The sequence below is a fragment of the Aedes albopictus genome, chromosome 1, assembly GCF_035046485.1.
Source record: "Aedes albopictus strain Foshan chromosome 1, AalbF5, whole genome shotgun sequence".
Taxonomy (NCBI): domain Eukaryota; kingdom Metazoa; phylum Arthropoda; class Insecta; order Diptera; family Culicidae; genus Aedes; species Aedes albopictus.
Window position 1 is genome coordinate 196,596,113 of NC_085136.1, and position 14,046 is coordinate 196,610,158.

Genomic DNA, 14,046 nt, shown 5'->3' on the forward strand with positions numbered 1-14,046 from the left:
TATAATTTGTTGTCAGAAAAACATATGAGCTTCAATCTCGGACAACTGACAACTTCCAGAATAAGTTACATGGGCCTACCCCAAGGCTCATGTTTAAGTCCCTTGCTTTATAATTTTTACGTGAAAGACATTGATAGTTGCTTGGAAGGACAATGCACGCTAAGACAACTTGCAGATGATGCTGTGGTTTCTCTAAAAGGCCCACATGCAGAAATGTTGCAAAGACCATTGCAAAATTCTCTAAATAATCTGTCAATCTGGGCAAGAGATTTAGGGATCGAGTTTGCTCCGCAAAAAACTCAATTGGTTGTGTTTTCTAGAAAGCGGAACCCAGCCCAACTGAAACTCAATCTTTTGGGAATAGAAATCGACCAGTCCTTGACTTCGAAATACCTTGGGGTCTGGTTTGATTCAAAAGGCACTTGGGGTACCCAAATCAACTATTTGGTGCAAAAATGTCAACAAAGGATCAATTTTCTACGCACAATTACCGGAACATGGTGGGGTGCTCACCCGGAAGACCTCATAAAACTTTACAAAACGACTATTCTCTCTGTTATTGAGTATGGCTCTTTCTGCTTCCACTCAGCAGCAAACTGCCACCTAATAAAGTTGGAACGAATTCAATACCGTTGTTTGCGTATTGCTCTCGGCTGTATGCACTCAACGCATAATGCGAGCCTTGAGGTCCTGGCAGGGGTGAAACCTCTCCAGAACCGATTCTGGGAGCTCTCGCTAAGGTTACTTATCAAGTGTGGAGTGAGCAACACACTTGTCATTGAAAATTTCGAAGAAATGCTCAATCTGATCACTCAATCAAAATTCATGAGAATCTATCTGTTCTACATGTCATCTGATATAAGTCTAAAAAGTTATAATCCTCCCCGTGTACACTTCACTAATGACAGTTCCTCTGTTAAATACGATCTGTCCATGAAACAAGCTATTCATGGAATACCAGATCAACTTCGATGTATATCTATTCCTCGCATTTTTAACGAAAAGTACCAAAATGTCAATTCCTGTAAGAGATTCTTCACTGATGGGTCTCGCATAAATGGATCCACTGGTTTCGGTGTTTTCAATGAAAATTTCACCGCCTTCCGCAAACTTCAGGAACCTTGTTCGGTTTATGTTGCTGAGCTGGCAGCAATCAACTTCGCTTTGGGGATGATTTCCAACATGCCCGTAGACCATTTCTTCATCTTCTCGGATAGCCTTAGTTCGATTGAGGCACTCCGGTCGATGAAACCTGTAAAACATTCATCTTACTTTCTTACAAAAATAAGGGAGCAGATGGGTGCACTGGTCGAAAGATCATACAAGATTACCTTTGTATGGGTCCCCTCACATTGCTCAATTTATGGCAATGAGAAGGCGGACTCTCTCGCAAAGGTGGGCGCACAGGAAGGTGAGATCTATGATAGAAGAATTTCACATGATGAATTTTTCCATTTTGTTCGCCAGAGTTCTCTTCAAAGTTGGCAAAATGATTGGCGAGATGGCCAGCTGGGACGGTGGTTACATTCCATTATTCCTAATGTTTCTTTGCGAGTGTGGTGGTATGGTCTGGATGTAAGTCGCAATTTCATTCGCGTGATGTCAAGACTTATGTCCAACCATTACTCGCTAGACGCGCATTTACACAGGATTAACCTCGCGTTGAGCAATGTTTGTACTAAGTGCGGTTCCGGTTATGATGACATCGACCACGTAGTTTGGCAATGCCCGGATAATGACGCCTCCAGAGCGCTACTTTTGGATACCCTTGAGGCCCGAGGTAGACAACCCTTTGTTCTTGTGAGAGATGTGTTGGGGACCCGCGATGTCACATACATGGGATGTATTTTCGACTTTCTTCGCTCTGCTGGTATAATAGTTTAATTTGCTTGTGTTTTCTTCTCCAGTTTTTTTTTCTCTGTTTTGTCCTCTTTGTGTTACCAAGCTGCTCCTGGCCACCCGGAAAACCAAGTCCCACAACAAGTTGGTACCAACACCACAAGGCACCGAATACGCTAGCAAGATGCGATTCACCCCCGGATGAGCAGCAGTGAAACCTTTGGTCCAATCCTTACCCTGTCCATCCCTCAAAATGTGACCTTCTAACCTCGAGCTGCCACGAGTACCCTGGCTTCCACCCATTACTAACAGATATCAGTAAAAAGTTATTACTCTGTATAATGTATACTATTAAGTACAAAGAATGATCCTCGGCTCCGTAAAGCGTTATACGCGATTGAGCCCCAAATAAACGAACTAGATAATAGAAGTATTACTGAGGTAGTGATTGTTGGGAATGGATTTGAAGTTGTTGAATAATTTGTTAATCTTGGAACGAAACACTAGGGACATATGACAATGACGCTTCCCGTGAAGTGAAAAGGCGTATTACAGCGAATATGGCCTTTACGAATTACGATTACGGATTTATGATTCCGGTTGCCACCACGAGGCGTAGAATAAGTTTTCGAGTGCAAAGCGCTTCGGGCAATTCTCGGTGGGAAACAAGAAAATGAAGTGTGGCGCAGACGCATAAATCACGAGTTGTAACAAGTCTACAAAGATGCGAATATTGTGAAACGTATAAAATACGGCAGACTTCAATGGGCTGGAAACGTTGTGCGAATGTCTAAAGAAATACTGCACGCGATTGAAGAAGATCTGCGATCCCTACACGTTCGGGAAACTGAAGGAACATCGCCCAAGACCGACGAAGATGATGTTCTACTATATGCTCCGCGTTGGAGTAAAGTTACTTTGTAGCCAACAAGGTATCAAGGAAAAGGTATAGTAGTAATGCAACTACATTCAGGTCTATTCTACACGGTTTTGATAAAAAAAAAATGATGAGATTTACGTGATTTAAAATTTTAACTGAGTTCATGAAATAAAGCGATGCAGGGTTGGTCATCACAGAGGAGAACCGAAAGATAAGTGCATTTTTTTCACCCACCACACACGGCTTGCTTGATCAGGATTTCTCTTCTGATTTTCACTCTTCTCCCGCCACGCACTTGTGTGCAATCTCCCCGGAGTGTAAGAGAATTGTTTTCTCGTACACCCGGCAGGAAAAGAGCAATTTCAAGGCTCTAAAATATGATAAATTAACAGTCAGGTTACGGCCGTTCCGGCTTAAAGCAAATTTATGACAGGGTACCCAAGATGTGAAGTTTTCAGACATGATTGTATGTCATTTTACCCAGCAACGCTTGTTCGTGCCAATCTGCCTATGAACGTTAGCTTTTTGGGCGTAAGAAAATCGACTAAACCTACGTGTATCTGAATTTGTTAGTCTTGAACATTCTGCAAAAGTTTACGAGAGATGGAGAGATACCCTAATCTACGTCCAGGTTTACCCGGCTCAGCAATCGGCTAACTAACCCCAATGTTAACATTTGTCATCCGCAGATAGTAAAGGGAAGTTTATGGGAAGAAGCTTTCGCCGAAATGGCCGTGCCGTGCTCCGTTCTAGGAGCAACAAATTATGGTTCCATTTCTAATAAAGTGCATCATGCGGTACTGCGCTCTGCGGTCTCAGGTATATCTGGTAAATAATTTGGTGCAAAACAACGCAAAAACACACACACAAAAGTTAAGAAATTGGCAATGTCTTTCCGTTGAATGCCTGCTAGCTTCAAACGTCAACTTTTTTTCGGTGCTCCGTTAGTAGTTGAGTTTATGTTAGGTACATTGATGCCATGACAACCTACAGTACTTCCAGCGCGACACTCTGAAGTTAAAGCGAGGTACTGTGTGTGAACAGTAACTGCTCCACTCAAAAGAAAAATCATGGTGCACTTTGCACACTCTCAATATTCCGCTTGAGATGCGTGTGATTTTTTCTCTTCACACAAAAGAGCAGCAAGGCACACTTCTCTGGACCGCACCCAAATCTGCACTTTTTAAGTCAAAGTGTGAGAAATGACCAACTCTGGCGATATGCATCCTATGCATACTGACCTTTCGTAACTCGCGCGGTTGGCCACCACCGTCAGCACCACGCTGATGCTGAGTACAAAAAGCGAGATTTTTTCAACGTGTTGTACAAAATTTAACAGCGCGAATGCTTGAGGGTTAAGGCATCGCTGCAGTACTCTTGATAGTACTTTTAATATTCCAATACTTACGATAATCCAAAATGCCTTGTTGCAATGTTTAATGCTTACCTGCAATTAAAAATAAAAGAGAAAAGGTTAATATCTAAGTCAATTAATTGTATTTCAAGCATTATTCTGTACTTAGAACTAAAATGCAAATTTCAATGCAGCCGGCATGGCTAGAGCTTTGCTTTTACTCGGCAATTACGTGGAGAACGCATCAGATGTTACGCATTAAAAAGCAAGCAATTCGAGCTGCATCGTCTTAATTGCTTTGGGAAACAATGGATAGCTCCGGCTCCGCTAATAATAAACTGCCGGTGTAATAGCAAACGTGACGTAGTGAAAACTGATGAAGTACACAAGCCTAACAATAGTCTCTGATGCATGAAATGGAGTTAATTCCAGGAAGGGACTTTTGATATTGGGTTTAAAACATTCTAGTCCGGAGAATGACTGCATAAAGGCAAAACTCGACTCTGAAACTATGAATACTTTTCCAGCTTGACTTTAATCGATTCAGCCCACGAAGCAGAACTTTCGGCAAGAAACAGTAGGCCCAAAACTTGTCACTGCATTTATCCACCCGTTCCGATGTACCTAGAGTATGAACTGCAATGACTAAACTACATTATTCATTACATACTTGAGCATGGAATAGATTTGTCTACTGTCTATCATAAAAAAAAACATATTCGTACCAACTTTGCGTCTTTCTAGAATGGAAAATAAATCGACTCAAGACACGATATTTATTTACTACAGCAAAAGAGCCGTTCCAAGTTTACTTGCGACTGAATGGAATTTATTTTTTCTTTGCTTTTTTTTTATTTAGCATGTGTTGTTATTGTTCGGGCACTTGCCGAACTTGTCTTCTTGACTTTTAAGTGATTTTGAAATCAATTTTTGTTCAACTTTTATGCGGAGTTGCTCACTTGACGACATCAGCGGACTTTGTACGAAAATCATTACGATTTTCGTAGCACTTGCGGAGGTGGAGTATCGCAGCTGAACTCGTCAAGATGGACGCAAAAAAATTGGCTACCTGCCTGCACAAGTGGACAGTGATAGTCAGGATCTGGAAAACCGGAGGAGTGGAAGGATGGAGTGATCTGCCTCATTCACAAGATAAACTACCGTTTGGAATGTGAAAAATTAAAGCGATCACCATTTTGAATGCTGCCTACAAAATGTTATCCCAGATCATCTTCCGTTGCCTGTAACCTGAAACAAATTAGTTTATGGGGTCCCGACTACGGAATTCTGACAAAAATATAACATAATTAAAGTATTCTGTGATATTTATAACTCATTGTGATATAATATCGTTTAACATCTTTAGCCGTCGTGCCGTAGAAGAAGCATACGGAATTGGCCGTCGTGCCGTGGAAGACGCATACGTGCCTATTAAAAAAGGATACAGTAATAATAAACCTCACAATCAACACCAGCAAACACAATAGTTATGTTGGCAGCGAAGTAGTGACAGATGTTAGATAGTGGTCAAGATAGTGGTAGAATTCGATTAACTTGGAACTCTAGTGGCATGCAACAATGATGTTACCCGCGAATTAAAAAGGCGTCTTGTAGCTGCGAGTAAGACTTTCTACGACCTTCGTAACCCGTAAGCCACGTATTCTCCTGACGAAAACAAAATAAGACATTGATCGTTCCGGTTGCTCTAAACTGCCACGAGACATGGACGTTGAAGGAAGTCGACCGGAGTGCGCTCGGTGTCTGCGAACGATACTCGGTGGTAAAGACGAAAACGGAATCGGGCGGTGTCGTTTACCTAAGTTGACAAGAGCTATACTGAATGTGTAAAGGAAAGGATACTATCAAGCTAATAAACCACGGCAGGCTGAGTTGGGCTGGTCACGTTGCCAAGATGCTGGAAGAACGACAGGCAATGCACAAGATGGCTGTTTACTGTTGAAGGCACTCGGTGGCCACGGGGCACTATGGGGAAAGTGGTGGCCTAAAATCGAAAAATTTACTTGCTTTGAATAACGTGTCTTATATACCATTTGATAGCCAGATAGTTCAAACCTAGATTCCCAAAATTTCAGCCCTCTGTGATGGAAACTCATTGCGCCACAGATATCAGACTTAGAAAAATAGTGAAAAATGTAGAAAAAATGCATTTTAAAGAAATGCAATTTTCTCAGTGAAAAAAACGGTTTAATTGTGGACTTTAATCTACCGTTGGAAATGTTATTTTCTGAATATTAAAATGTGTGTGGTGTTGGGATCACACGGTTATTTTAAATTAGTAAAAATGAGTAATTATTGACGAAAACAACAATTTTTGCCTAAGTTGGTCTATATCTAACAAGCAGGGTCGAACAGTCTCAAGAGACCGCATCCACAGTTTAGTTTGGGATCTATTCTATCTGCGGAACGCGAATCCAGCTGCGGATAGCTGCGGATGAGCGTCATTTTGACACAAGATCGAAAAATTGATTTTTTTAATTTATGTTTTGGTTATTACGATTATTGATTATGCGAGCACATACAAAAAAAAACTCGTACAAACTTAACAGTGCATCAACGGTGGAACTGTTAATTGTCAAATTAAGTCTTAAAAATGTTGCACACTTAATTATTTTTATGTTTAAAATGGGTAAAAACTGACCGAAAATTATCGTTCCATTCAGAAACTGTATCAACCCATCTTGACTGAAATGCTTGTTTTGTTCACGAAAATCTTGTTGATATTTTCAATACATATTTACCAACTGGGATGTTTCTTTCCCAGTTGGTAAATATGTATTGAAAATCTTGTATATTTATTTTACTAAAACTACCTACTTGTATTTAAAAGACGAGGAAAATATTTTCAAATCATAAGTTTATTTTCAGCTCAAACGCTAGCAACGTGAATATCGCACAGTAGTCAATTAAACAAAAACAAATCTGAAAATATTTGTTTGGGGTAATATGGAACATAGGAGCATCGTGTTACCACAGACAAACAGACGTATCACTTGGAACAAAATGCGACAAAAATCATCGTCACGAAAACATAATCGCCCAATACTAATTACGTTAAAAAGGAAAACAATGGGAACTGAGTAGAGTGAGACATCTGTTACTTTAGATCTAAAAAAAATAGAGACGAACCAGCCAAGGGCTGAAAGTCTCTTCAATAAAGACAAATCAATCAATCAATCTAAAAAAATCTCAAGTAGTCAATGCAACAAAAGCATTTGAATATATCAAGGCAAACTATAATTTTGATCTTGCTAAAGAAGAACGACTACAGTAGACGTTCGCTCGGTGCAAACGCTTTAACTGCAAGTCCGCTAAGTGCAACAATTTTACAGTTATCGCACTACTATCCGTCATAATAAAATGTCAACAGCGATGCGATATTTTTCACATTGGCTGCATTCTACAGCAACTGACAGTTCTATGACATCTACCAGTTGTTGCAGTTATCGAGTTTTAGTACAGTAGACGTTCGATAACTGCACCATAATTACGTTTCACATAACGAGCACTACGTTGCACAATATTTTTACAATGCATAGCAAAAGGCTCACACAAAAAATGCTTTGAAAAACACAATAACGATTGATGCGATGCTTATTGGAACTTGGAAACGATGTTATGTTTGGCGGTAATGTGAACACTATAGAAAGGCTCTTTTAGTCACGAGAAAAATTGCATATAGACATAACGTTTTAAATATGGTGAATTTATTGGCCATGTTCTCAAAAACTGTGAAAGTGGAGAGACGAACCAGCCAAGGGCTGAAAGTCTCTATAATAAAGACAAATCAATCAATCAATGTGAAAGTGGATCTAAAATGTTTACATTTTCCAAAAATGTATATGGAATGATGTCAACTCAACAGAAAAATGAGTAGATAATGCTTGAGAATTTGATTAAGTTTCAAGAGACAGTTAATTAATCTAATTTTTTGACGGCAATTTATCAATGAAAATTATGTTCTATTGAGTAGTATATTCATTCCTGCAGTAAAAAAATGGAGACAAATCATCAACTTAGTTAATGATGTTAATATGTGTTCAGTAAAATAATAAAAGCATTTTTAAAAATTATCCTTTCAATGAGTTTAAAAAATACTACAGTAGGGGGGGAGTGGGCATGGGGCTGGTGGCAGATAAGTTGGAGGGGGTGGGTCTCTTGGTAGATAAATAATTCTTTACCAAAATATCTGATTGATAAAACAATTCTCTTATATAACATTAAAAAATGGGGGAGGAGGGGGTCAGATTTGCCTAGAGAGGGGGGGGGGGGGTGCTTCTACCTCCACTTCTCCTATTTCAACTTATGCATGGCAATCTTTTTCTAGTTTTGATTTCCATTAGAACTGCCCCGAAATTCAAAAACAAACGTTGTTCAGAAATAAGTAGCTCCTGACTAGGTTAAATACTAGTTACACCTTCCAGATGTGATCGAAATACATAAATTTGACTAATGTTATGCTGATCATACTAGAATACTATCAAAAACTGCGGAAATACCAAAAAAAATATTTTTGACCACCACTTTGTATGGAGCCGCCCCATAGTGGGGACTGGAAGAGATTGACCCAGGACCATGTCCAATGCAGTAGAGATGGATACTTATTTTGAAGTAGATTCAACGAAGCGAATAGCCCACCACGAATCCAAGTGAGTGAAAAACAAACAAACGACATGATAAACATCCGAACGTGTGAAAAACAAGAAAAAGCATTAAAATTTACAAAATAAAAAAGGTTAAGAAACAAGCATCTTGATCAAACAATCAGAACATTCTGAACACATCCAAAACATATAGTTGATTATCATCATAATAAGTTAAATATTATTCTATTTTAAATTATTAGCAATATAAACGTTTTATAAATTAAGTGTTGAATAGAAAATTGATGCTTTTACCCTACATAATAATATGGCTAATCAGTGAACGCGTTGAGACTTGTATTCAAGCAAATTTGAGTGCCAATTGTCTGTTGCTTCTAAGTGCTTTTCAATTTCCACTCGTCTGAGAAGCGCGATATTAACATTTAATGATTGCAAACCAGAGAACCGCATAAATTATCTCAATGAAAGCGAAAATTCGAACATGCGGTTTGATTTAAAAGGCTTTTACTGGGCCACGAGAACGAAGCTACAAGAAAGCAAGAATTAGAATAATTGAGTCAAATTATCGCTGGCAAATTGGATACGCAATTGATGTTAACCGCCGACCGAGATGAAATTGTAACGGATGAAATTAACCCGAAAGATTAACGGACTAACTAGTAAGAAACAATTACATAATGCAGTTCCCGGTTCAATGGCCACACTGCCTATAACGAGCAGCCGTGTTGCTTTTTAAACGAATCCCAAGCAATCATTTTGCGCAAATAATAACTTCATGCAGATTCATAAGTTTTCAAATATGTACACCTGTGTGAAAGGTTCAAGGCCCTGTGGTAGAGTCCGCCCATCAATGCAACGGCGAAAATGAGACGCTCATATGAGAGCTCGCGCCAGACCTGATGCAATACAATCAATTTAAAATTTCGCACTCATCAATCAGGCAGCAGCAGACGAATACAACACAGTCGGCCGGCCCAGTCAGTGATCTTTTTCCATCGATGTTTAACGATTTTGTAGCAATCACGGTGTGTACCGTGAGCCACCATCAGAAAGCAAACAAAAAAAAATGCTGCATCGAAGCCAAACGTTTCGATTTATTATTAAATTTCTCTTGAAGGCTGCGTGTAAACAAATATCAAAATACTTTATTATTCATTCACAGTCTGCGTTGCGGCGGCCGGTCGGTGGTTGCTCTCGGGTTGAGTTGAGAGTAATTTCAAAGCAGACAATTTCAACTACGGACAGATAAAAAAAAAAATGCAAGCAAATTTATGTTATGAGTCATTGTGATAGTGCCCATAAATAGTATCGGACAGTAAAAATGCACCAAAGGCGTTACCACATAGGGGGAGATCCCCCAGGGCCGGACACCTCTCCATAACGGACATTATTCATAAACGAGGCAATTATGAGGTAATCAAAGTACTGCTGCAAAAAATCACACAACTTCCAAATCTGACTATGATCGCAATAGATGGGACTACGTAGAGGTTGAGTTTGATACCCTTGTTCATTTTAACCGGAAAAAGTGTGCTTGAAATTAAATTTGATTGACCGCCAGTATTATCAGAACAACTGCACTTGCACAAGGAAACAAAAAAAAATGACTGCTTGAGACTAACAGGCATCTTTGCATTTAAACCAACTCCTCGTGTTTAGTTGACTCCAGCACCAGGATCCAAACTTTTATCGAATTTCCTCATTGACTCACCACCATTAAATGCTCAAAATTCTTCTCCAATTTGTAATACAGTACGCCATTATCACCAGGACACACGATCCGTCCAGCACAGTCGAGTTCTGCCGCCAGCATCAACATAGCCGACGAGGCTTCTACTTAGGTCTCTACCGGGCCTTGTAAGGCAAGTACCATTTTATTATTATTATTAGTCCTAAGCACTCTGATTTGGTTTCCGCTTTTAGCATCTATCTCTCACTACATCGATCTCAACTACAACGAGTTTGCACCAAGTGTCGACTGTTTCACATTTCAATCTTTAGAACACTTTTTTCGTCGACTTCAGTGGAAGCTTCACCAGGAAGCAAGAACCACGGCCATACGGAAGCCCCCCACTCGCACTCCCATAGTTCAGCCCTGTCGCCAGCGTAAACACAGAAGTTTTGGTCCTGTTTGCAATCATCTTCTGTTTGCAGAAGAACGTTTACGGCGAACAAAGGGTCACACGACGGGCGGGCCTAAATATCCAGGCATGCGAGGAGGTCGAACCAACCGACGATAATGAAGGTTACACAGCTAAACTTGAACCATTTTGAAGCCGCACAACAGTTTCTGGGCCCATATAGCCGAGGCGGTAAACGCACGGGTATTCAGCATGTCCATGCTGAGGATGACGGGTTCGATTCCCGGTCGGTCCAGGATCTTTTCGTAAAAGGAAATTTCCTTGACTTCCTTGGGCATAGTGTATCTTCGTGCCTGCCACACGATATACGCACGCATGCAAAATGGTCATTGGCAGAGGAAGCTCTCAGTTAATAACTGTGGAAGTGCTCATAGAACACTAAGCTGAGAAACAGGCTTTGTCCCAATGAGGACGTTACGCCAAGAAGAGAGAGAGAGACAACAGTTGCTGTGGCAGTCAGTCTCAGAGTTAAGTACAGACATCGTCTTACTATCGGATCTATACCAAATCCCTCCCAATAACGGGAACTGGGTAGTGGATAAGGCCGAACTAGCGGCGATCTGTACAACCAGTCGTTTTCCGGCTCAGGCAATAATTTTCACGTCGCACGAGGGTTTCGCAATAGCGAAGATCAACGGGGTGTACTATTGCAGTTGTTATGCCTTCCAGGTGACCGATATACCAGTTTTCGTCTATGCTGGATTCGCTATCAAGCGCCCTAGTGAGGTGAACCCCGTGGTTATCGGTGGAGACTTCAATGCCTGGGCGATTGAGGCGCGAAAGGCTGGGCTCTACTCGAAGCTATGGCTAGAATGAACGTGGATGTCGCGAAAGTAGGCGACAGGAAAACCTACAGTAGGAACGGTGCAGAGTCCATCATTGAGGTGAACTTCTGGAGCCCGGGTGAAACCCAGCTCGGACTGGAAAGTCGACGATGTATACACGCACAGTGACCATCTGGCGATTCGATACAGGATGGAACACAAAGGAAGATGGCTGACCTCGCGCTTCGATAAGCCGATATTTGTGTAGCGATTGCTTATAGAGGGTAACACAGACGATCTATCCAGCGATGATCTAGTCGGAATTCATGCCGTGCATGTGACGCCGAAATGCCAAGGCGACCCAGAAATTGACGCAAACCGGTATACTGGTGGTATCCAGAAATCGCAGAACTCCGCGTATCCTGCCTAAAAGCTAAAAGAAGAATGCAAAAAGCCCTCACCTATGAGGGTAAAATGGAGGAAGTGAGGCCTACAGGGCGGCTAAACTGGCACTGAACAAAGAGATTAAGGCGCGTAAGCTTCGAAAATCGTTTGGGGTGGTGCCTACCCCCAGAACGCTCCCTTGAGACGGTGCAGAAGATCGTGGAAACGTTGTTCCCGCGATACGATACAAGAACATGGGCCACTTTGATGGCACAAATTTCCCAAATGGAGGAGAATATACCTCTGGGGGAGACCTACTGATACCTGTTGGGCCACCGTCCCCTATGACCAAAGCGAGATCGCCCCGGTAACGAACGATGAGCTCATCGCAATAGCGAAGTCGCTTTCGTTGAACAAGGCTCCGGGTCCGGACGGTATCCCGACAGTAGCCATCAAGACAATCATCTAGGCTAGCCCTGACATGTTCAGAATGGCTATGCAGATGTGCCTAGACAGAGGCGAATTCCCGGAGAGGTGGAAAAGACAAAGTTTGGTTCTACTGGCCAAACCCGAGAAATCATCTGGCGACCCGTCGGCATACAGACCTATCTGCCTTCTGGACACCGCCGGGAAACTGTTGGAACGTATCGTTCTGTTGAGGCTGGTAGTGTATACCGAGAAACCCGTTGATGCTGGCCTCTCGGATAACCAGTTTGGCTTCCGGAAGGGTTGATCGACGGTGTACGCCATTAGGACTGTAACCAAATCGGCCGAGATAGCGCTCCTAAAGAAGCGAACGGGAATCCGCTATTGCACGGTCATCACGCTGGACATAAAGAATGCGTTCAACAACATCAGCTGGGCCGCCATCGAGTGCGCCATACACCAACTAAGAGTCCCGGTTAGCTTATGCCGGATACTGGAGAGCTACTTCCAGAACAGGGTGCTGATTTACGATACTGAGGAGGGCGAAAAACAGTACAATGTCACAGCGTTGGTACCACAAGGATCAATCTTGGGCCCGGTACTATGGAACGCGGTGTATGATGCCGTATTAAGGCTCAAGCTTCCACCGGGTGTAAAGCCGGTCGGCTTTGCCAATGATAGTACCCTCGTGGAATACGGTGAGTCAATAGAGGAAGTGGAACTGACAGCAACGCACGCAATTGGCATAGTGGAGGGCTGGATGAGATCGAGACAGTTGGCACTCGCGCACCACAAAACGGAGGCGGTGGTGGTAAAGAACCGCAAGTCTGAATAACAGGCAGTGGTCACCACAGGCGGGTGCACGATCAACTCTAAGCGCTCACTGAAGCGAATGGGGGTGGGGTGGACGTTAATCTGAATATATATATTAGCGTGGGACACCAAAAGACATTTTACTCCTGTACACTTTTTGAGTTCCATTTTGGTCCCATATCAACTGTGCAAAATTTCAGCTCGATCGGAGAAACTATATTTTAGCGACAGCCATTTTAAGTTTTCATACGATTTACTATGGGGAAAATCACTTTTTCAAAGAAAAATCGGCACAGGTTGCCCTTTAACCCCTAAAAATAAATCGATGGATGATTTCTGTTGGAAATTTTACGACAAACCAACCCTCCGAAGACTGCAAAGCGATCTAAGGCAGGTGGAAAAAGTTATTGACTGAAAACCGATTGGCATGCCAATGCTGTTTAACATGTAAGGAATAACAATAAATAATAAAATCTTGTAATTTTATCGATCGGGTGAGGCTAAATAACTTTTTCCACGAACGTCGCATCGGTTTGCGGTCTTCGGAGGTCTGTTTTCTCGTAAAGTTTTCTACATAAATCATTTATCGACTTATTTTTAGGGATCTAGGGGTGACTCCTAGCGATTTTTCTTTGCAGAAGTAAAATGTCCCCATAGTAAATCGTATGAAAAACTAAGAATGGCGGGCGTTAAAATATAGTTTTTCCAATCGATCTGAAATTTTGCACAGTTGATACGGGACCAAAGTGGAACTCAAAAAGTATACAGGAGTTAGAGTTTTTCCATTTTTTGTATTTTCCCATATAAACCGTGTACCAGGCTA

At 41.6% G+C, this 14,046-nt stretch overlaps 2 protein-coding genes across 3 annotated transcripts in view; both read right to left on the reverse strand.

Moving 5' to 3' along the window:
- LOC134285420 (uncharacterized) overlaps positions 1-14,046 on the reverse strand; it is a 446,116-nt gene that overhangs the window by 74,585 nt on the left and 357,485 nt on the right. The gene's annotated exons all lie outside the window — the stretch shown is intronic.
- LOC134285416 (dual specificity testis-specific protein kinase 1-like) overlaps positions 1-14,046 on the reverse strand; it is a 171,195-nt gene that overhangs the window by 32,130 nt on the left and 125,019 nt on the right. The gene's annotated exons all lie outside the window — the stretch shown is intronic.